Source organism: Carassius gibelio, chromosome A21, assembly GCF_023724105.1.
Source record: "Carassius gibelio isolate Cgi1373 ecotype wild population from Czech Republic chromosome A21, carGib1.2-hapl.c, whole genome shotgun sequence".
In the NCBI taxonomy this organism is placed as follows: Eukaryota; Metazoa; Chordata; class Actinopteri; order Cypriniformes; family Cyprinidae; genus Carassius; species Carassius gibelio.
In genome coordinates this window covers 22712578-22737603 of record NC_068391.1, presented here as the reverse complement: position 1 = coordinate 22737603, position 25026 = coordinate 22712578, and the positions used below count along the sequence as shown (strand labels likewise).

The window sequence follows — 25026 nt, the reverse complement described above, 5'->3', positions numbered from 1 at the left end:
TTACTGCAGCATTTTCGAGATATGGGACATTATTACACTTTAAATGGCTGTAAAGATCCCATTTCTAATAAGTAGAAAAAAGCAACAGTCAGTTCTTATCAGGGATGTCCCATACTATATGCACACCTCATATCAAACCATTTTACTGCAGCATTTTCAAGATATGGGACATTATTACACTTTAAAGGGCTATAAAGATCCCATTTCTAATAAGTAGAAAAAAACAAAAGTCAGTTCTTATCAGGAACATCCCATACTATATGCACACCTCATATCAAACCATTTTACTGCAGCATTTTCGAGATATGGGACATTATTACACTTTAAATGGCTGTAAAGATCCCATTTCTAATAAGTAGAAAAAAACAATGGTCAGTTCTTATAAAGGATATGCCATACTATATGCACACCTCATATCAAACCATTTTACTGCAGAATTTTCGAGATATGGGACATTATTATATTTTAAAGGGCTATAAAGATCCCATTTCTAATAAGTAGATAAAAACAATGGTATGTTCCTATAAGGGATGTCCCAAACTATATGCACACCTCATATCAAACCCTTTTACTGCAGCATTTTTGAGATATGGGTCCAAATGGTGATTTAGAGTGCTACAAAGATCCCATTTCTAATAAGTAGAAAAAAACAACAGTCAGTTCTTATCAGGGACCTCCCACACTATATGCACACCTCATATCAAACCATTTTACTGCAGCATTTTTGAGATATGGGTCCAAATGGTGATTTAGAGTGCTACAAAGACCCCATTTCTAATAAGTAGAAAAAAACAATGGTCAGTTCTTATAAAGGACATGCCATACTATATGCACACCTCATATCAAACCATTTTACTGCAGCATTTTCGAGATATGGGACATTATTACACTTTAAATGGCTGTAAAGATCCCATTTCTAATAAGTAGAAAAAAACAATGGTCTATTCCTATAAGGGACGTCCCATACTATTTGCACACCTCATATCAAACCATTTTACTTCAGCATTTTTGAGATATGGGTCCAAATGGTGATTTAGAGTGCTACAAAGATCCCATTTCTAATAAGTAGAAAAAAACAACAGTCAGTTCTTATCAGGGACCTCCCACACTATATGCACACCTCATATCAAACCATTTTACTGCAGCATTTTTGAGATATGGGTCCAAATGGTGATTTAGAGTGCTACAAAGACCCCATTTCTAATAAGTAGAAAAAAGCAACAGTCAGTTCTTATCAGGGATGTCCCATACTATATGCACACCTCATATCAAACCATTTTACTGCAGCATTTTCAAGATATGGGACATTATTACACTTTAAAGGGCTATAAAGATCCCATTTCTAATAAGTAGAAAAAAACAAAAGTCAGTTCTTATCAGGGACATCCCATACTATATGCACACCTCATATCAAACCATTTTACTGCAGCATTTTTGAGATATGGGTCCAAATGGTGATTTGGAGGGCTATAAAGACATCATTTCTAATAAGTAGAAAAAAACAATGGTCAGTTCTTATAAAGGACATCCCATACTATATGCACACCTCATATCAAACCCTTTTACTGCAGCATTTTTGAGATATGGGACATTATTACACTTTAAAGGGCTATAAAGACCCCATTTCTAATAAGTAGAAAAAAACAATGGTCAGTTCTTATAAAGGATATGCCATACTATATGCACACCTCATATCAAACAATTTTACTGCAGCATTTTTGAGATATGGGTCCAAATGGTGATTTGGAGGGCTATAAAGACATAATTTCTAATAAGTAGAAAAAAACAATGGTCAGTTCTTATAAAGGACATGCCATACTATATGCACACCTCATATCAAACCATTTTACTGCAGCATTTTCGAGATATGGGACATTATTACACTTTAAATGGCTGTAAAGATCCCATTTCTAATAAGTAGAAAAAAACAATGGTCTGTTCCTATAAGGGATGTCCCATACTATTTGCACACCTCATATCAAACCATTTTACTGCAGCATTTTTCATATATTGGACAATACAATGATTTAGAGGGCTATAAAGACACCATTTCTAATAAGTAGAAAAAAACAATAGTCAGTTCTTATCAGGGACGTCCCATACTATATGCACACCTCATATCAAACCATTTTACTGCAGCATTTTTAAGATACGGGACATTATTACACTATAAAGGGCTGTAAAGATCCCATTTCTAATAAGTAGAAAAAAGCAACAGTCAGTTCTTATCAGGGATGTCCCATACTATATGCACACCTCATATCAAACCATTTTACTGCAGCATTTTCAAGATATGGGACATTATTACACTTTAAAGGGCTATAAAGATCCCATTTCTAATAAGTAGAAAAAAACAAAAGTCAGTTCTTATCAGGGACATCCCATACTATATGCACACCTCATATCAAACCATTTTACTGCAGCATTTTCGAGATATGGGACATTATTACACTTTAAAGGGCTATAAAGATCCCATTTCTAATAAGTAGAAAAAAACAATGGTCAGTTCTTATAAAGGATATGCCATACTATATGCACACCTCATATCAAACCATTTTACTGCAGAATTTTCGAGATATGGGACATTATTATATTTTAAAGGGCTATAAAGATCCCATTTCTAATAAGTAGATAAAAACAATGGTATGTTCCTATAAGGGATGTCCCAAACTATATGCACACCTCATATCAAACCCTTTTACTGCAGCATTTTTGAGATATGGGTCCAAATGGTGATTTAGAGTGCTACAAAGATCCCATTTCTAATAAGTAGAAAAAAACAACAGTCAGTTCTTATCAGGGACCTCCCACACTATATGCACACCTCATATCAAACCATTTTACTGCAGCATTTTTGAGATATGGGTCCAAATGGTGATTTAGAGTGCTACAAAGACCCCATTTCTAATAAGTAGAAAAAAACAATGGTCAGTTCTTATAAAGGACATGCCATACTATATGCACACCTCATATCAAACCATTTTACTGCAGCATTTTCGAGATATGGGACATTATTACACTTTAAATGGCTGTAAAGATCCCATTTCTAATAAGTAGAAAAAAACAATGGTCTATTCCTATAAGGGACGTCCCATACTATTTGCACACCTCATATCAAACCATTTTACTTCAGCATTTTTGAGATATGGGTCCAAATGGTGATTTGGAGGGCTATAAAGACATCATTTCTAATAAGTAGAAAAAAACAATGGTCAGTTCTTATAAAGGACATCCCATACTATATGCACACCTCATTTCAAACCCTTTTACTGCAGCATTTTTGAGATATGGGACATTATTACACTTTAAAGGGCTATAAAGATCCAATTTCTAATAAGTAGAAAAAAGAATAGTCAGTTCTTATCAGGGACGTCCCATACTATATGCACACCTCATATCAAACCATTTTACTGCAGCATTTTTGAGATATGGGTCCATATGGTAATTTAGAAGACCACATTTCTAATAAGTTGAAAAACAAATGTCAGCTCCTTTAAGGGATGTCCCATACTATATGCACACCTCATATCAAACCATTTTACAGCAGCATTTTCAGATATGGGACTATATGGTGATTCTTTGGGCTATAAATATCCCATGTCGCTCCCACATTATCTTAAGTGTTCTTAATACCTGTGTATATACAATGTAACTACATGTGTACGTAATATATAACACAGTGTAAGTATACATTGGTATATAGTATCCATGGCTATAATATTTTTGTAACAACCCTCAGAATGGTTTGTGCAAGTACAAATGTATAACAGGACATGTAAATCTACATTTTGTAACAACAATATGTATAAGTGTAATTTGAACCATTTGATCCAGGTGGTGGAGATGGGTGGGTTTAGGGTTCTGTAAAGTGGGAGGAGTTGGTGCACCACTTTAATACCCGTGTACTTACATGGTAACTCCTCAGGAACTGTCGACTTCATTTAAAGTGCAACATTGTGGACACCAACCACATTTTATATGTAAAGCCTAATTTACTTGCCACTGCAGTGTAACATAGGGGTAATTACATAATAAATTTAATATTGCTATTAGTCCTGTTACACATTTGTACTTTCTTACCAATAAATTTTATCACCAATGTCCTGTTGCACATTTGTACTTACACATACCATTCAATGGGTTATTACAAATATGTAGTTACACAAACATTAGAGCTATAGATACTATGTACCAATGTGTACTTACACTGTGGTTACATACTACATACACATCTAATTACTAAGTACACAGGTATTAGGGACACAATATAAAGTGGAACCCCCATTTCTAATAAGTTGAAAAAAAAAACAATATTTAGTTTGTATATTGGAGGTGCCATACTATATTCCCACCTTATATAAAAAAGTTTTACTGCATTTCTAGCATTTTGAAAAGATGTTTTTCTGTTTTTCTGAAATGTATTCTGTTTCAGAGGCCTAGAAAGACCCCATTTCTAATAAGTAGAAGAATACAATGATCAGTTAGTACATGGGACATCCCACAAGCACACCTTATATAAAACTATTTTACTGAAGTATTTGGTGTATAAAGATATTTTACGATAGCAATTTGGGGTTAAAATTCAAGAAAATCCTCAGAAACTCCAGTTTTGAGAACTATTTCAAATAAGTTTAAAAAAAGGCCATTCCTTCTAAAGTTCCTCCTACATTTTAAGCACACCTAATGTGAAGTCTGTGTACTGTGGCAGTTTGTAGAAGCATGCATTCATATAGAACAAAACACTCAAATACATTTTAATATTTCCTAATTTTTTGCAACCTATAGAAATGTTTTTTTCAAATACTTAAAATAAATAATGGCCTTTTCTTACAAAGTAGCTCATATTCTATCAGCACAGATAATCTGAAGTCTGTGTACTTTGGCAGTTTGTTGCATACATCCAAATTTTAAAATATTATATATATATATATATATATATATATATATATATATATATATATATATATATATATATATATATATATATATATATATATATATATCAGACTTCAGACTATCTGTGCGGATAGAATATGAGCTACTTTATATATATATTATAGACTGGATATTTTTTCCCCAGTTTTGAGGTTTATATAAACATCAGGTTAAATACATACAGTAGATAAAAATAATGGCCTTTGCATGCAAGGCACTCCCTATTCTTTCAGCAAATATGAAGTCACACACACTTGTCTGTCACACTATACTTCACACACTTTCTAAACACCAAATATGGAGTCTTTGCTCTGTGAAAGTTTAGAGTAGCTTGCATTCAATGGATGAATGGATCATAGCGTATCCCCAGTCTTGTTTCTGGAAATCTCACTTAAAGTTCAGTTCCAACCCTAATCTAATTAAGAGTCAGGAACAATTCATAGTTACAGAAAGGTTTGCTGGAGCAGGATTGACACTGAACTCTGCACGAAGGTAGTATTATTGTGTGCCTTTTAAAAATAGTAAGTGTTCCTACTTATGTAGTTAAATAGCATTTTGTTGAATTAGAATACATGTAAGTCCAAACTGCCAAAGTACCCAGATTTTATTTTAGCTGTGCTAATAAAGTAGGAGGTGCCTTGCATGAAATGGGCATCGTTTTCCTCTACTTTTATAAGCTGACATTTCTACATGTCTCAAAGTTATGCAAAGTCTCAGAACTGACTCTGAATGCATGCAGTTCCAGATTGGTAAACTGAAATGTTTTTTATAATGGCTGCACATATTTGGTGATGTCCCTTATGACAATTGTTTATTATTATTATTATTATTGGAATAGATAAATGTAATGTTTTATAACTCTATATGTGAAATACTTGCTAGCTCTTAAAAAAACCATACAGTAAAATGTTTTCCATGGATTTACTCATAGATTTTAGAAAACATTACATTTCTCTATGAGCCTCTGAAGTGAATATACCCTTTATCTTTATAGCCCCCTAAAGCACAATATAGGTCCATATCTCATTAATGTTGCAGTAGACTGGGTTTTATATCAAACCATTATGTGTGCATATAGTATGGGATGTCCCTTATGAGAACTGACCATTGTTTTTTTCTACTTATTAGAAATGGGATCTTTAAAGCCCGTTAAAGTGTAATAATGTCCCATATCTCAAAAGTCCTGCAGTAAAATGGTTTGATATGAGGTGTGCATATAGTATGGGACGTCCCTGATAAGAACTGACCATTGTTTTTTTCTACTTATTAGAAATTACGTCTTTATAGCCCTCCAAATCACCATTTGGACCCATATCTCGAAAATGCTGCAGTAAAATGGTTTGATATGAGGTGTGCATATAGTATGGGAGGTCCCTGATAAGAATTGACTATTGTTTTTTTCTACTTATTAGAAATGGTGTCTTTATAGCCCTCTAAATCATTGTATTGTCCCATATCTCAAAAGTCCTGCAGTAAAATGGTTTGATATGAGGTGTGCATATAGTATGGGACGTCCCTGATAAGAACTGACCATTGTTTTTTTCTACTTATTAGAAATTACGTCTTTATAGCCCTCCAAATCACCATTTGGACCCATATCTCGAAAATGCTGCAGTAAAATGGTTTGATATGAGGTGTGCATATAGTATGGGAGGTCCCTGATAAGAATTGACTATTCTTTTTTTCTACTTATTACAAATGGGATCTTTATAGCCCTTTAAAGTGTAATAATGTCCCATATCTTGAAAATGCTGCAGCAAAATGGTTTGATATGAGGTGTGCATATAGTATGGGACATCCCTGATAAGAACTGACTATTGTTTTTTTCTACTTATTAGAAATGGTGTCTTTATAGCCCTCTAAATCATTGTATTGTCCCATATCTGAAAAATGCTGCAGTAAAATGGTTTGATATGAGGTGTGCAAATAGTATGGGACATCCCTTATAGGAACAGACCATTGTTTTTTTCTACTTATTAGAAATGGGATCTTTACAGCCATTTAAAGTGTAATAATGTCCCATATCTCGAAAATGCTGCAGTAAAATGGTTTGATATGAGGTGTGCATATAGTATGGCATGTCCTTTATTAGAACTGACCATTGTTTTTTTCTACTTATTAGAAATGATGTCTTTATAGCCCTCCAAATCACCATTTGGACCCATATCTAAAAAATGCTGCAGTAAAATGGTTTGATATGAGGTGTGCATATAGTATGGGATGTCCCTGATAAGAACTGACTGTTGCTTTTTTCTACTTATTAGAAATGGGATCTTTATAGCCCTTTAAAGTGTAATAATGTCCCATATCTTGAAAATGCTGCAGTAAAATGGTTTGATATGAGGTGTGCATATAGTATGGGACATCCCTGATAAGAACTGACTGTTGCTTTTTTCTACGTATTAGAAATGGGATCTTTATAGCCCTCTAAATCATTGTATTGTCCCATATCTGAAAAATGCTGCAGTAAAATGGTTTGAAATGAGGTGTGCATATAGTATGGGACATCCCAGATAAGAACTGACTGTTGCTTTTTTCTACTTATTAGAAATGGGATCTTTACAGCCATTTAAAGTGTAATAATGTCCCGTATCTTGAAAATGCTGCAGTAAAATGGTTTGATATGAGGTGTGCATATAGTATGGGACGTCCCTGATAAGAACTGACTATTGTTTTTTTCTACTTATTAGAAATGGTGTCTTTATAGCCCTCTAAATCATTGAATTGTCACATATCTGAAAAATGCTGCAGTAAAATGGTTTGATATGAGGTGTGCATATAGTATGGGACATCCCAGATAAAAACTGACCATTGTTTTTTTCTACTTATTAGAAATGGGATCTTTACAGCCATTTAAAGTGTAATAATGTCCCGTATCTTGAAAATGCTGCAGTAAAATGGTTTGATATGAGGTGTGCATATAGTATGGGACATCCCTGATAAGAACTGACTATTGTTTTTTTCTACTTATTAGAAATGGTGTCTTTATAGCCCTCTAAATCATTGTATTGTCCCATATCTGAAAAATGCTGCAGTAAAGTGGTTTGATAAGAGGTGTGCATATAGTATGGGATGTCCATGATAAGAACTGACTTTTGTTTTTTTCTACTTATTACAAATGGGATCTTTACAGCCCTTTATAGTGTAATAATGTCCCGTATCTTGAAAATGCTGCAGTAAAATGGTTTGATATGAGGTGTGCATATAGTATGGGACATCCCTGATAAGAACTGACTTTTGTTTTTTTCTACTTATTAGAAATGGGATCTTTACAGCCCTTTATAGTGTAATAATGTCCCGTATCTTGAAAATGCTGCAGTAAAATGGTTTGATATGAGGTGTGCATATAGTATGGGACATCCCTGATAAGAACTGACTGTTGCTTTTTTCTACTTATTAGAAATGGGATCTTTACAGCCATTTAAAGTGTAATAATGTCCCATATCTCGAAAATGCTGCAGTAAAATGGTTTGATATGAGGTGTGCATATAGTATGGGATGTCCCTGATAAGAACTGACTTTTGTTTTTTTCTACTTATTAGAAATGGGATCTTTATGACCCTTTAAATTGTAATAATGTCCCATATCTTGAAAATGCTGCAGTAAAATGGTTTGATATGAGGTGTGCATATAGTATGGGACATCCCTGATAAGAACTGACTGTTGCTTTTTTCTACTTATTAGAAATGGGATCTTTACAGCCATTTAAAATGTAACAATGTCCCATATCTCGAAAATGCTGCAGTAAAATGGTTTGATATGAGGTGTGCATATAGTATGGGACGTCCCTGATAAGAACTGATTTTTGTTTTTTTCTACTTATTAGAAATGGGATCTTTATGACCCTTTAAATTGTAATAATGTCCCATATCTTGAAAATGCTGCAGTAAAATGGTTTGATATGAGGTGTGCATATAGTATGGGACATCCCTGATAAGAACTGACTGTTGCTTTTTTCTACTTATTAGAAATGGGATCTTTACAGCCATTTAAAATGTAATAATGTCCCATATCTCGAAAATGCTGCAGTAAAATGGTTTGATATGAGGTGTGCATATAGTATGGGACATCCCTGATAAGAACTGACTATTGTTTTTTTCTACTTATTAGAAATGGTGTCTTTATAGCCCTCTAAATCATTGTATTGTCCCATATATTAAAAATGCTGCAGTAAAATGGTTTCATATGAAGTGTGCATATAGTATGGGATGTCCCTGATAAGAACTGACTATTGTTTTTTTCTACTTATTAGAAATGGTGTCTTTATAGCCCTCTAAATCATTGTATTGTCCCATATCTGAAAAATGCTGCAGTAAAATGGTTTGAAATGAGGTGTGCATATAGTATGGGACATCCCAGATAAGAACTGACTGTTGTTTTTTTCTACTTATTAGAAATGGGATCTTTACAGCCATTTAAAGTGTAATAATGTCCCATATCTCGAAAATACTGCAGTAAAATGGTTTGATATGAGGTGTGCATATATTATGGGATGTCCCTGATAAGAACTGACTTTCGTTTTTTTCTACTTATTAGAAATGGGATCTTTATAGCCCTTTAAAGTGTAATAATGTCCCATATCTCAAAAATGCTGCAGTAAAATGGTTTGATATGAGGTGTGCATATAGTATGGCATGTCCTTTATAAGAACTGACCATTGTTTTTTTCTACTTATTAGAAATGGGGTCTTTGTAGCACTCTAAATCACCATTTGGACCCATATCTCAAAAATGCTGCAGTAAAAGGGTTTGATATGAGGTGTGCATATAGTATGGGACATCCCTGATAAGAACTGACTATTGTTTTTTTCTACTTATTAGAAATGGTGTCTTTATAGCCCTCTAAATCATTGTATTGTCCCATATCTGAAAAATGCTGCAGTAAAATGGTTTGATATGAGGTGTGCAAATAGTATGGGACATCCCTTATAGGAACAGACCATTGTTTTTTTCTACTTATTAGAAATGGGATCTTTACAGCCATTTAAAGTGTAATAATGTCCCATATCTCGAAAATGCTGCAGTAAAATGGTTTGATATGAGGTGTGCATATAGTATGGCATGTCCTTTATTAGAACTGACCATTGTTTTTTTCTACTTATTAGAAATGATGTCTTTATAGCCCTCCAAATCACCATTTGGACCCATATCTAAAAAATGCTGCAGTAAAATGGTTTGATATGAGGTGTGCATATAGTATGGGATGTCCCTGATAAGAACTGACTGTTGCTTTTTTCTACTTATTAGAAATGGGATCTTTATAGCCCTTTAAAGTGTAATAATGTCCCATATCTTGAAAATGCTGCAGTAAAATGGTTTGATATGAGGTGTGCATATAGTATGGGACATCCCTGATAAGAACTGACTGTTGCTTTTTTCTACGTATTAGAAATGGGATCTTTATAGCCCTCTAAATCATTGTATTGTCCCATATCTGAAAAATGCTGCAGTAAAATAGTTTGAAATGAGGTGTGCATATAGTATGGGACATCCCAGATAAGAACTGACTGTTGCTTTTTTCTACTTATTAGAAATGGGATCTTTACAGCCATTTAAAGTGTAATAATGTCCCGTATCTTGAAAATGCTGCAGTAAAATGGTTTGATATGAGGTGTGCATATAGTATGGGACGTCCCTGATAAGAACTGACTATTGTTTTTTTCTACTTATTAGAAATGGTGTCTTTATAGCCCTCTAAATCATTGAATTGTCACATATCTGAAAAATGCTGCAGTAAAATGGTTTGATATGAGGTGTGCATATAGTATGGGACATCCCAGATAAGAACTGACCATTGTTTTTTTCTACTTATTAGAAATGGGATCTTTACAGCCATTTAAAGTGTAATAATGTCCCGTATCTTGAAAATGCTGCAGTAAAATGGTTTGATATGAGGTGTGCATATAGTATGGGACATCCCTGATAAGAACTGACTATTGTTTTTTTCTACTTATTAGAAATGGTGTCTTTATAGCCCTCTAAATCATTGTATTGTCCCATATCTGAAAAATGCTGCAGTAAAGTGGTTTGATAAGAGGTGTGCATATAGTATGGGATGTCCATGATAAGAACTGACTTTTGTTTTTTTCTACTTATTACAAATGGGATCTTTACAGCCCTTTATAGTGTAATAATGTCCCGTATCTTGAAAATGCTGCAGTAAAATGGTTTGATATGAGGTGTGCATATAGTATGGGACATCCCTGATAAGAACTGACTTTTGTTTTTTTCTACTTATTAGAAATGGGATCTTTACAGCCCTTTATAGTGTAATAATGTCCCGTATCTTGAAAATGCTGCAGTAAAATGGTTTGATATGAGGTGTGCATATAGTATGGGACATCCCTGATAAGAACTGACTGTTGCTTTTTTCTACTTATTAGAAATGGGATCTTTACAGCCATTTAAAGTGTAATAATGTCCCATATCTCGAAAATGCTGCAGTAAAATGGTTTGATATGAGGTGTGCATATAGTATGGGATGTCCCTGATAAGAACTGACTTTTGTTTTTTTCTACTTATTAGAAATGGGATCTTTATGACCCTTTAAATTGTAATAATGTCCCATATCTTGAAAATGCTGCAGTAAAATGGTTTGATATGAGGTGTGCATATAGTATGGGACATCCCTGATAAGAACTGACTGTTGCTTTTTTCTACTTATTAGAAATGGGATCTTTACAGCCATTTAAAATGTAACAATGTCCCATATCTCGAAAATGCTGCAGTAAAATGGTTTGATATGAGGTGTGCATATAGTATGGGACGTCCCTGATAAGAACTGATTTTTGTTTTTTTCTACTTATTAGAAATGGGATCTTTATGACCCTTTAAATTGTAATAATGTCCCATATCTTGAAAATGCTGCAGTAAAATGGTTTGATATGAGGTGTGCATATAGTATGGGACATCCCTGATAAGAACTGACTGTTGCTTTTTTCTACTTATTAGAAATGGGATCTTTACAGCCATTTAAAATGTAATAATGTCCCATATCTCGAAAATGCTGCAGTAAAATGGTTTGATATGAGGTGTGCATATAGTATGGGACATCCCTGATAAGAACTGACTATTGTTTTTTTCTACTTATTAGAAATGGTGTCTTTATAGCCCTCTAAATCATTGTATTGTCCCATATATTAAAAATGCTGCAGTAAAATGGTTTCATATGAAGTGTGCATATAGTATGGGATGTCCCTGATAAGAACTGACTATTGTTTTTTTCTACTTATTAGAAATGGTGTCTTTATAGCCCTCTAAATCATTGTATTGTCCCATATCTGAAAAATGCTGCAGTAAAATGGTTTGAAATGAGGTGTGCATATAGTATGGGACATCCCAGATAAGAATTGACTGTTGTTTTTTTCTACTTATTAGAAATGGGATCTTTACAGCCATTTAAAGTGTAATAATGTCCCATATCTCGAAAATACTGCAGTAAAATGGTTTGATATGAGGTGTGCATATATTATGGGATGTCCCTGATAAGAACTGACTTTCGTTTTTTTCTACTTATTAGAAATGGGATCTTTATAGCCCTTTAAAGTGTAATAATGTCCCATATCTCAAAAATGCTGCAGTAAAATGGTTTGATATGAGGTGTGCATATAGTATGGCATGTCCTTTATAAGAACTGACCATTGTTTTTTTCTACTTATTAGAAATGGGGTCTTTGTAGCACTCTAAATCACCATTTGGACCCATATCTCAAAAATGCTGCAGTAAAAGGGTTTGATATGAGGTGTGCATATAGTATGGGACATCCCTTATAGGAACATACCATTGTTTTTATCTACTTATTAGAAATGGGATCTTTATAGCCCTTTAAAATATAATAATGTCCCATATCTCGAAAATTCTGCAGTAAAATGGTTTGATATGAGGTGTGCATATAGTATGGGATGTCCCTGATAAGAACTGACTTTTGTTTTTTTCTACTTATTAGAAATGGGATCTTTACAGCCCTTTAAAGTGTAAAAATGTCTCGTATCTTAAAAATGCTGCAGTAAAATGGTTTCATATGAAGGGTGCATATAGTATGGGACGTCCCTGATAAGAACTGACTATTGTTTTTTTCTACTTATTAGAAATGTTGTCTTTATAGCCCTCTAAATTGCCACATGGACCCATATCTCAAAAATGCTGCAGTAAAATGGTTTGATATGATTTGTGCATATAGTATGGAATGTCCTTTATAAGATCTGACCATTGTTTTTTTCTACTTATTAGAAATGGGATCTTCACAGCCCGTTAAAGTGTAATAATTTCCCATTTCTGGAAAAAGCTGCAGTAAAATGGTTTGATATGAGATGTGCTCATAGTATCGGACGTCACTGATGAGAACTGACTATTATTTTTTTCTACTTATTAGAAATGGGGTCTTTATAGCACTCTAAATTGCCATATGGACCCATATCTCAAACATGCTGCAGTAAAATGCTTTGATATGAGGTGTGCATATAGTATGGCATGTGCTTTATAAGAACTGACCATTGTTTTTTTCTACTTATTATAAATGGTGTCTTTATAGCCATCGAAATCACCATTTGGACCCATATGTCAAAAATGCTGCAGTAAAAGGTTTTGATATAAGGTGTGCATATAGTATGGGAAATCCCTTATAGGAACAGACTATTGTTTTTTTCTACTTATTAGAAATGGTGTCTTTATAGCCCTTTAAATCATTGTATTGTCCCATATATTAAAAATGCTGCAGTAAAATGGTTTCATATGAAGTGTGCATATAGTATGGGATGTCCCTGATAAGAACTGACTATTGTTTTTTTCTACTTATTAGAAATGGTGTCTTTATCGCCCTCTAAATCATTGTATTGTCCCATATCTCAAAAATGCTGCAGTAAAATGGTTTCATATGAAGGGTGCAAATAGTATGTGATGTCCCTGATAAGAACTGACCTTTGTTTTTTTCTACTTATTAGAAATGTTGACTTTATAGCCCTCTAAATCGCGATATGGACGCATATCTCAAAAATGCTGCAGTAAAATGGTTTGATATGAGGTTTGCATATAGTTTGGGATGTCCCTTATATGAACTGACCTTTGTTTTTTTCTACTTATTAGAAATAGGGTTGTGATGAGTGGGGCGGGGCCGCGAGCCATGAGAACGGAATGAGGCCAGTGGAGTGACTGGAAATGAGCGACGCCTGCTCCACTCACCGGTCTCGCGTCCCGCGGTGGAGATGGAAGGATACAAAAGAGGGGGCGACGACAGTGAACAACGAGAAAGGGCCAGGCCAGGCCATGATTTTAGTTTGTACTTGGTTTTTGTTTGTAAGCGACAGTCGTCCGTGAAGGGCTGTCGCAGTGTTTTGTGTTTATTTTGTTATTAAAAGCCTTATTTGATTGATGGCCGGTTTCCGCCTCCTTCTTCCTGTGGATAAAAAGTTTTGTACTCCGCTATAGGGGTCTTTATAGCCCTCTTAATCGCCATATGGACCCATATCTCAAAAATGCTTTAGCAAAATGATTTTTTGTGTATATAGTATGGGACGTCCCTGATAAGAACTGACCATTGTTTTTTTCTATTTATTAGAAATATGATCTTTATAACCCTTTAAAGTGTAATAATGTCCCATATCTCAAAAATGCTGTTGTACAATGGTTTGATATTAAGTTTGCATATAGTATGCGAAGTCCCTTATAAGAACTGACCATTGTTTTTTTTCTACTTGTTAGAAATGGGATCTTTAAAGACTTGTAAAGTGTAATATTATCCTATATCTCTAAAAGTGTCCAGTAAAATGGTTTTATGTGAGGTATGGATATAGTATGGGATGTCTTCTTTAAGAACTGACCTTTAATTGCTTCTTTCTCATCATAAAAAAGTGTCTTCTAAATCAATGAATGTCCCATATCTCGTTTTCTACTAATAATTGTAATGCTTTGAAAGGCTGAAAATTATAGTAATACAGAGCAGTCAAGGAAAACAATAAGTTACACGAATATTAGAGCAGATGGGCGAAAAAGGTCGTCATAGATCAAATCTGAACGTATAGATGAAAAGCGCTCTGAAAGCGCGTTCCCTCTCTGTTGTTCCTGCTATTGCCGTAATTATAGTAATACACGCGCATATAAATTTCACTCGCGGCTGGCTTGACGGTGTTTTTCTGAAGTGCGGCTGGCTTGACCGCAGTCTGTAATCGAGGAGGTATTAAATTAAACTTACGTGCGGCGGTCTTGTGCGATAAGAAGAACAATTAGAAGTGTTTGAAAGGCTTTCAATGTTTTTCTGTCTACTGCGCTTGTTGCTGGTCACGTGGTACAATTCCAAAACAAATTCCAGTCACTGGTAAAAGATTCGGCGTCATCAGCTGTTTGAGAGTTTGTAGACTTTGTGAACGATTAACAGCAACGGCAGCCAATCTTACGTTTTATTGTCCTATGGTAACCTCTCGGAGCCAAACATACATTAAAGTTTCGAGGTTTTACGGAACGCATTTGCTGCAGTGACAAGTCCCTCCTCAGAGCTGTTCAGGATGCCAGAACCTCATCCGCTTTGGGGTGTGTCTGTCGCCATTGTGTATAATCTGTGGATGGTTTCAGTAAAAGTGCTCCTGTAAAATTGGGGATAAAAACTGAATCATTTCACATCCATTTATCAAAACTATTAACAGGTGAAATATCAGAAACAAGTATCAATTACAATACAATAATAGTTTACTCATAATAGTCTTTTTTTTATTTCTTGTGTGGTTGTCATACATGGTGATACATGGTGTCTGTGGAACAGCATGAGTATAAGAAAATGACAATTCAGGTGAAAAATTTGTTTTAAGGGTTATTTCGCCACTAAAAAAAAATTATTTACTTGACTGTTGGTCTCTGTGCATGAATGGGCGTTCATGAGACTCTTATTAGCAAAGCATTTCAGTATAACTCAACCAGGAAAAGCCCACAAGTTGTGAACAACCAAGATGAATAAAAACACAACATGAAATTCAATCTATGTGCTTTTTTTCTATGAGGTAAATATATCTGCTGTGCTCGTTGCAACAGGAAGTTGTCACATCCATCCATCAGCTGTCATTTTGCCTGTCATGACAACCGAAGCTTCAGTCTCCAGAGCGAAATTGTGCAAGGATCTGTTTCAGTGTAGTCAACCTGAATGACCTTTTCTTGAGGGCATGATTCAGGTGTCTGAGATGGAGGATAAAAATAAACCAGAAATAAAAATACCAAGATTAAATTATATGTCTTTTTAATTCAAAACGTTTCCATCACTGCATATAGATTATTCAACATTCTAATGTAAACCCTTAATTGTTTTACTTACATCTTATCTCACACTTTTTGACCATTTACAGTGACGTTTGACAGTGACATTAGTCCAATTCATGAATGAATGATTTAAGAGAATCGGTTCTTCTTAGTGAATCGAAAAACTATAGGTCAAACAGTGCAGTCTGACTCCCTTTTATCCAAAGTGACTTACAAATGAGGACGAGAGAAGCAATCAAACCAACAAAAGTGCAACAATATTTAAGTTAAATAATAAATATGTTGCACAATATTATAGGTAGATTCAGCTCCTGGAGGGTCACCTGCAGCGTTTTGTTCTAACCCCAATCTAAACACACCTGAACCAGCAAATCGAGATCTTCAGGATTACTAGATTACTTCAGACAGGTGTGGTCAAACTGGTTGCTGCGAGACTCAGGACACCGGCCTTTTAGAATCAGAGAGAGAGGTTTAGATATCACTGTTTTTCAAGATCAGCGCTTACCGCTAAAAAAACCCTCAAAGAAATCACTCTCATACCACAACACTTATAACAGACAATTTAATTAAAAAATATTTTTCTCACAAAAGAAAATTCCAGTTTTGTCACGTGCATGCATGATTTCTGCATTACTGTGAATATTTTCATCGTAAACAACAAACTGCAGATACAATGGAAGAGATAAAATTTCATAGCCAGCTTCACTGGTTGTAATGAAAGTTACATAATTTGTGTAATAAACTAACATCATAAGCTGACATCTTTGTCTGAAGACAGAATATGATGTGGTGTTTGTCCAAGCATAGACTGTTTTTTATATTCTCTTAATCGACATTAGTAGTCATTATTACAATATCAAGAGCAATAATTAAGAATAATTTTTTCATAATATTGGAGCCCAATGAGTCTTTTTTTTTTTTTTTTTTAAGTATATGCCCTTTTAAACAGTTTGTTGTTATTGGAAAAGTTTATATTTTAACGATTTTAGTAATTGGCTAAATTAAAGTATTTGACTCAAAAGATAACACAAACACAATTAATAAGGTAGCCTAATTATACAAATGATAAAAATGAAGATTCAGTCCCATGGGGCAAATATGTACATCAGATGGCAACACTCTTTTATTTTGACATTTCAGTTAATTGTATTTTCAGTGTTTTAGAATCAACACATTGATCCAAAAACAGTGATGTTTAATGAACATCACAATATTCATTTTGTTCATTTCAATGCTGATTCAACAGTGCTGTAGAATGAGCATCACTGATTCAATATTCTGTTGAAATCACAACCTTGTTTCTGAATTAACTTCGGATGCAAAAATGATATTGAACCAACATCACTTTTCAATGCAATTAGCATTTGCGCAATCGGCATTGCATCACTGGAACTAATTGTATTTGCATGAGTACTTGGCAAGCAGGAATTTTGACCTTTTTTTCTGTATTTGCCCGTTCTAGCACAAAAATAAATTATGATGTTAATTTATTAGGAAAATACCTTATGCTTAGAAACAGGGCTGAAGAGGGGCCTATTTTCAGTCCATGGTTTTAATGCCCAAGACCAGCCCAGTTATTTACAGATAAATAACAAATAACACACTGAACTTTTAGAAAACATTCTACAGTCAAACGTTTTAATAGGCACAGTGGAAAGTGAAGTGAAAAGTCAAATAAATAAAAATGAAAATCAGATATGAATTAAACAATGTGTGCTGCTGAGATAAAACACTATAAAGTGTATAAAATTACCAAAAGTAAATGGAGCAGACCAAATCTATTTTGGGAGTCCACTTTTTTTTTTCTATTTTGGGGAAGTCGTGGCCTAATGGTTAGAGGGTTGGACTCCCAATCGAAGGGTTGTGAGTTCTAGTCTCGGGCCGGATGGAATTGTGGGTGGGGGGAGTGCATGAACAGCTCTCTCTCCACCTTCAATACCAGGACTTAGGTGCCCTTGAGCAAGGCATCGAACCCCCAACTGCTCCCCGGGCGCCGCAGCATAAATGGCTGCCCACTGCTCCGGGTGTGTGCTCACAGTGTGTGTGTGTGTGTGTTCACTGCTCTGTGTGTGTGCATTTCGGATGGGTTAAATGCAGAGCACAAATTCTGAGTATGGGTCACCATACTTGGCTGAATGTCACTTCACTTCTTTTCTTCACTTCTTCTTTTCTTAACCCATAAATAAACACACCTGAACAAGTTACTCAGGGTCTTCAAGATTAGGGATAGCCTCAGGCAGGGGAGTTTCAGGGCTGGAGTTGCGCCAGACCTTGGATCTTTAAAAATGTGGTTTCAAAAGAGGTTTAAAAGCCTCCTGACGCACCAATTCAGTCCATTGTGAGACTGCAGGTCGAGAAGATGACAGCTCGAGTGTGCTGCGCGTTGATCATTGTTTTGTTGTGTCTCTCTGTTTTCTTGAGCACAACAGATGCCAGAGCATTTGCCACAGGTGAGATCTTTTAACTTCATTAGAAGAAAACATGTAAATGAGTATATCTAAGTTTATATCTAAATCGTAAGGTCTTTATTTTTTTTTCATTGTACAAGGAAAACACAATGTTGAAGATGGGCATTGTTTATTTATTTATTTACAGTAAAACAACCCTTTACGTTGGATGGAGATTCACAAGGTATGTACAGTATGCCATCACTACTGAAGTCTTTGTTGAATTTTCTAAGTGATTTGTACTTTACCTGTTTAACAATTCTATTCAATTTAGCATGGGGGCTAATTATAGCTTATAACGTTAATGAAGTACTACTTAACAAGCCACTTGTTCAAATAGTCTGATCGGATGGTTTTAATGTGTTTTCTCTGTTTTGCTACAAACGTACTATATTTTGATTCTTTTTTTTGTGTATGAAAATGCTTAAAATGTGCATGTGCTTGTGATGGTACACTCTTTTAACAAAAATGGTGCTAAATGGCACTGAAAGTGGATCATTGGCTTGTAATAATAGGAAAACCACTTTAAAGGGTTACTTCACCCAAAAATGAAAATTATGTCATTAATAACTCACCCTCATGTCCTTCCAAACCCGTAAAACCTCTGTTTATCTTCGGAACACAGTTTAAGATATTTTAGATTTAGTCCGAGAGCTTTCTGTCCCTCCATTGAAAACCTATGTACGGTATACTGTCCATGTCCAGAAAGGTAAGAAAAACATCATCATCAGTTAGAATTTTTTGAAGCATCGAAAATACATTTTTGTCTAAAAATAGCATAGACTTTATTCAGCATTGTCTTCTCTTCCGTGTCTGTTATGAGAGAGTTCAAAACTCTGCAGTTTGTGATATCTGAATATGTTGTAACTGGATCTTTTCGAACCAGTTCACCAAATCGAACTGAATCTTTTTAAACGGTTCGCGTCACCAATACACATTAATCCACAAATGACTTAAGCTGTAAAAAAAAGTATAGCCTGAATGCGCTGTAAGTCTCTTCAGATAAAAGCTTCTGCTAAATGTAACAGTTGATAAAAATAGGTTAACAAATGTTGAGTCAAATTTATCTTTGATTATGAAAACGCCTGATATATGTGAGTTTTTTAAATATTGCCTGTAATATCATTCCCTACCCAAGACATAAAGGCCTTAAAATAAATAGACCTAAAGATGGATCTAAATAAAATATAAACTGTTAAAGGCCTAAGGCATAAGAAATTTCTATTATTCAACTAATGCAGTATACAAGTAAAAAATTGAGCAAATCTATTTAAAATCTCAAACGTTTGTTAGATTAGGCATATTAAGTGCAAATAAGTTAAGAAAAGCAATTGTAATGTCAAAGTTAACCACTAGATGACTGTAGTATCCTGAGTAAATATATATGAAAACCTTTCAAACGTAATAACTTTTATTCGGTTTTGCATTTGGATATATATTTTAGACATTAACAAAGACTACATAAAAACATACAAACAAACAAGTAAATTTCACTTTTTTTCCCAGATGGCAGTGGCATGGATGGCAACGGAGATGAGCTGCTACAGATTCAGTTATTGGACACTGGTACAGTGTGTGTTTGTGTCTGTGTGTTTGTGCGTAAAGTTTCATTTGATTTAATTTTTTAATGTAGGACTATCTTAAACTAAAGATAATATAGCATTTTATTATCGTCAGAAATTAGCTGTTTATATACGAATGCATTATTCTGTGTATTTACTTTTCTATTGCAGATGAGTTAGAGAGAGCAGGCAAGCAGCTAGGCACAGAAGGCAGTTTGAAAGAAGATGATTTAGGGACTTTGGAATAAGGAATTAAACAAGTTAATTAAAATTATTAACAGAATTGTTGCTGTGATCAGCTTTCTAGGGAAGTAGGATATTTATTTTCGTGGACATGAAGAAGCAGACTCTAGTGGAAATCAGGGGAACTTATTGGAGTTAATGAAGCTCCGGCATCAATTTGATCCCTTCCTTCAAATCAGCTGCAATCCAGCAGATGAATCTCTAAATCTCATTGAAACAAATTACAAAATCCATCTTTGTCCAGAGGAAATTCTGGTAGCAAAACAGTTCCTGGCAAAAAAGAAGAGGGTGCTGTCTCTGACATGCCTAGTGCTTAAACTTCTTGATCGCGACATGTTTCCAACCCTGAGCTTGGTATTTCAAGCAGTTCTTACAATACCTGTCAGCAGTTCCAGCTGTGAGCGGTCATTTAGTGCATTTCTGTCGTCTACATACATGGCTTAGGTGAACAATGGGCCAGAGGAGACTCTATCAATTTGAAAAAGTAAAACAATCTTGAAGTAGCAGTGTTTGGAGTGTGTGTCGAGTCGTGTTCTCATGACAGTGACGGTCCAAACGATTAGAAGTGCTGCAGCAATGGATGTGGACATCACTGTATGGCTTTATCTAAAGATGTGATACTAATGCATTGGCCTGCTTTTCTTCCATTACAGTGACCTTGGATAAGGTGTGTGCCACTGCTGCTGACTGTCCAGGCGGTCAGAAGTGCTGCAGAAATAAATGTACACTTGAATGTACACCTCTATATGACGTAAGTTATACTGATGCACCACACACACAGTTTCTTAAGTATTTTATCATTTCTCCGTGGCAAGGACCTGAATTTGGCCCATAGCATCATTTAAAGCACATTTATTTTCAAAATAAAAACTAATGTATATAACTCTATTTTAAAATAAAGCTTGTTCTTGCTTTGAGTGTTTTGTGCTGTGTGTCTGAGATTTGACGGCCACTAAATGGACAGACTAAATCTGACTATCTGTATCCTTGCAGTGGTCCTGATCCATGACTCGGACTGAAGTGCTGAGATCTCATCCATGATGATCAATGTCCCGTCAGACAGAAGAGCTGCCCGACCACCTGTGACCATTCATGCAGCTTACCATGTCAATTTAGCCATCAGGAATAAGTCTTCGATTTGGTGGTTGTGCTTTCTTTTTTTTTTTCTTTTTTCTTTTTTTTCCTCCATGCTATACAGAGTTGTTAACTGTAAATGTCTTTTACATTCATAAAGATCTGAGTTTAGTAAAACTTCTGTGTGTATGTGGTTGGGGTGTGTGGCATGGATGTATCTAATGCAAATGAAAGTCAGTCTCCAGTTGACTGGCAGAGATGATAAAAGGTGATTGTGATGCCAATAATACCCTGTGTGAGAGTGCTTTCACTGAATTTAATGGGACTATAGTTGAGGAAATTATGGGTAAAATAGGATTAGTTTGTTTTAACAATGGTAGCAGTACAAGAATGGATGTAGTGGATAATTTTAACTGCTGTATTTTTCAGTTTGCTTGGTTTTTATTTTGTGTTTATGTAACTCATGTATTATTGCAAATCAGTTTTTACCATGAAGATTAGATGCTGACATGCCAATAACAATAAAGGACTACTACTACTGGATGTAATGGTCAGAATCATCTGTTTTTGTTCAAAAGAGGTTATTCTCTCTATAGGTATTTTCTAGATATACATCTATATATCTATATGATTTTATGTTTACTCTCATTGTTAAACTGCATGTTATTTTCAGCTATTGAAGAAGAAAAAAAGCTGATGCTTAAACTTTGAAGATGGAAAAGAATTTTTTATTTTAAGGAGGGGGTCTAATTTTAGATGAAAAAAAAATACTGTCAGGAATACACAACCATATGCATAAAACCTGAACAGAAACTTTATTTAATCAAACCGGTGTGCATATATATATATATATATATATATATATATATATATATATATATATATATATATATATATATATATGCTTGCATACCCCACCCCAGTGACGGATTACCGTACAGGCTACCTGCCGGGCACTTGTTCAGAATGGGGCCCAGCCAAAATGACCCCCCCCCCCCCCCACACACACATTCCAACCGTGCCCCCTCAGGAACTTAAGCAAAGTGGATTTTATATATACTTTACTTTTTTCTCTTTATATATATATGATCGGCACGGCATCAGCTTTTTTTTTGGCTGGTGCTGAGAAATATGCATTTTTACAGTGCTGCGCATTATAACCAATCACAGGATTCTGTTGAGTTTATGAATGAAATGGCCACGTTTGTGGGTGGAGCTGGTGGAGCCTCAATAGCCTCTGCCAACAAGACATTAAAAAGTAAGTGTAAATAAGCACTTATTTTATAAAAATGATTAATAAAATGTAAAAAAAATCTAAAATCCACTTTGCATAAAATCCTGAGGGGCCACAGTTGAAACCGCATTCCTGGAGGAGCAGTATTTCGGCTGTGCCCCACTTTGGTCTAATGCCATGGACAAGTGCCCGGTAGCCGTGCATTAATCCGTCCCCGGATATAATATATATATTATTCATAAATATTATATATACTTTACTTTTTTCTCTTTATTTATTGCACAAATTAGTGATTACTGATATATAAGTGAATGCAGATGACACTGTTTTGTGTTCAGGTTTTATGCATATGGTGGTATATTCCACCATTCATCAGCTTTTTTTTCTTCTTTAATAGTGAAAATAACATGCAGATTAACAATGAGAGTAAACATAAAATCATATAGATATATAGATGTATATCTAGAAATACGTATAGTGAGAATAATCTCTTTTGAACAAAAACAGATGATTCTGACCATTACATCCAGTAGTAGTAGTCCTTTATTGTTATTGGCATGTCAGCATCTAATCTTCATGGTAAAAACTGATTTGCAATAATACATGAGTTACATAAACACAAAATAAAAACCAAGAAAACTGAAAAATACAGCAGTTACAATTATCCACTACATCCAGTCTTGTACTGCTACCATTGATACGACAAACTAATCCCATTTTACCCATTATTTCCTCAACTATAGTCCCATTAAATTCAGTGAAAGCACTCTCACACAGGGTATTATTGGCATCACAATCACCTTTTATCATCTCTGCCAGTCAACTGGAGACTGCCTTTCATTTGCATTAGATACATCCATGCCACACACCCCAACCACATACACACAGAAGTTTTACTAAACTCAGATCTTTATGAATGTAAAAGACATTTACAGTTAACAACTCTGTATAGCATGGAGGAAAAAAAGAAAAGAAAAAAGAAAGCACAACCACCAAATCGTAGACTTATTCCTGATGGCTAAATTGACATGGTTAGCTGCTACATGGTCACAGGTGGTTGGGCAGCTCTTCTGTCTGGCGGGACATTGATCATCATGGATGAGATCTCAGCACTTCAGTCAGTTATGGATCAGGACCACTGCAAGGATACAGATAGTCAGATTTAGTCTGTCCATTTAGTGGCCGTCAAATCTCAGACACACAGCACAAAACACTCAAAGCAAGAACAAGCTTTATTTTAAAATAGAGTTATATACATTAGTTTTTATTTTGAAAATAAATGTGCTTTAAATGATGCTATGGGCCAAATTCAGGTCCATGCCACGGAGAAATGATAAAATACTTAAGAAACTTTGTCTGTGGTGCATCAATGTAACTTACGTCAAATAGAGGTGTACATTCACGTGTACATATATTTCTGCAGCACATCAAACCTAGACAGTCACTTTGATTGGCACACACCTTATCCAAGGTCACTGTAATGGAAGAAAAGCAGGCCAATGCATTAGTATCACATCTTAGATAAAGCCATACAGTGATGTCCACATCCATTGCTGCAGCACTTCGCATCATTTGGACCGTCACTGTCACGAGAACACGACTCGACACACACTCCAAACACTGCTACTTCAAGATTGTTTTACTTTTTCAATTGATAGAAAGCCAAATGATTGAGTCTCGTCTGGCCCATTGTTCACCTAAGCCATGTATGTAGATGACAGAAATGCACTAAATGACCGCTCACAGCTGGAACTGCTGACAGGTATTGTAAGAACTGCTTGAAATACCGAGCTCAGGGTTGGAAACATGTCGCGATCAAAAAGTTTGTAAGCACTGGCCATGTCAGAGACAGCACCCTCTTTCTTCTTTTTTTGCCAGGAACTCTTACCTGTTACTTGCTACCAGAATTTCAGCTTTGCAAAGAACAAAAGGTGGATTTTGTAATGTGTTGGAATGGGGTTTAGAGATTCCTCACTAAGAAAGTCATCAGCTGATGGATTGCAAGCTTGAATGCCCTTCATGAGTTTCACTAGAAAATCTGTTGCTCAGCTCACTTATCATGCGGTCAAGACATGGATACGAAAGATGATGTTTAAGTTGGTTGCCAGTGGAATCCATTGCGTAATCATCCATCCGTGTCTGCTTACGGCGGGGACCAGACAGGATCTCTGAGATGTTATTGGACTCGCAAATTACTTTTCTCTCTTTGTAGAGTTGTTTTGCTGTTTCTTCACTGCTCTGCATTAAGGTCAGTATGTATGCATGTATGTATATATATTTACTTGTTTGTTTGT

At 35.1% G+C, this 25026-nt stretch overlaps 1 protein-coding gene and 1 long non-coding RNA gene across 4 annotated transcripts in view; both read right to left on the bottom strand.

Moving 5' to 3' along the window:
- LOC127941365 (NACHT, LRR and PYD domains-containing protein 3) overlaps positions 1-15438 on the bottom strand; it is a gene marked incomplete at its 3' end in the record, with an annotated part of 36483 nt that extends 21045 nt beyond the window's left edge. For all 3 annotated transcript variants that reach the window (XM_052536362.1, XM_052536364.1, XM_052536363.1), the window contains 1 exon segment: positions 15121-15438.
- Positions 15439-23257: 7819 nt separating this feature from the next.
- LOC127941398 (uncharacterized) lies at positions 23258-24730 on the bottom strand. The gene is made up of 2 exons (XR_008149012.1): positions 24113-24730; positions 23258-23870 (listed from the first exon to the last, which is right to left on the bottom strand). It is a non-coding gene; the product is annotated as an uncharacterized LOC127941398 (long non-coding RNA).
- Positions 24731-25026: the final 296 nt, after the last annotated feature.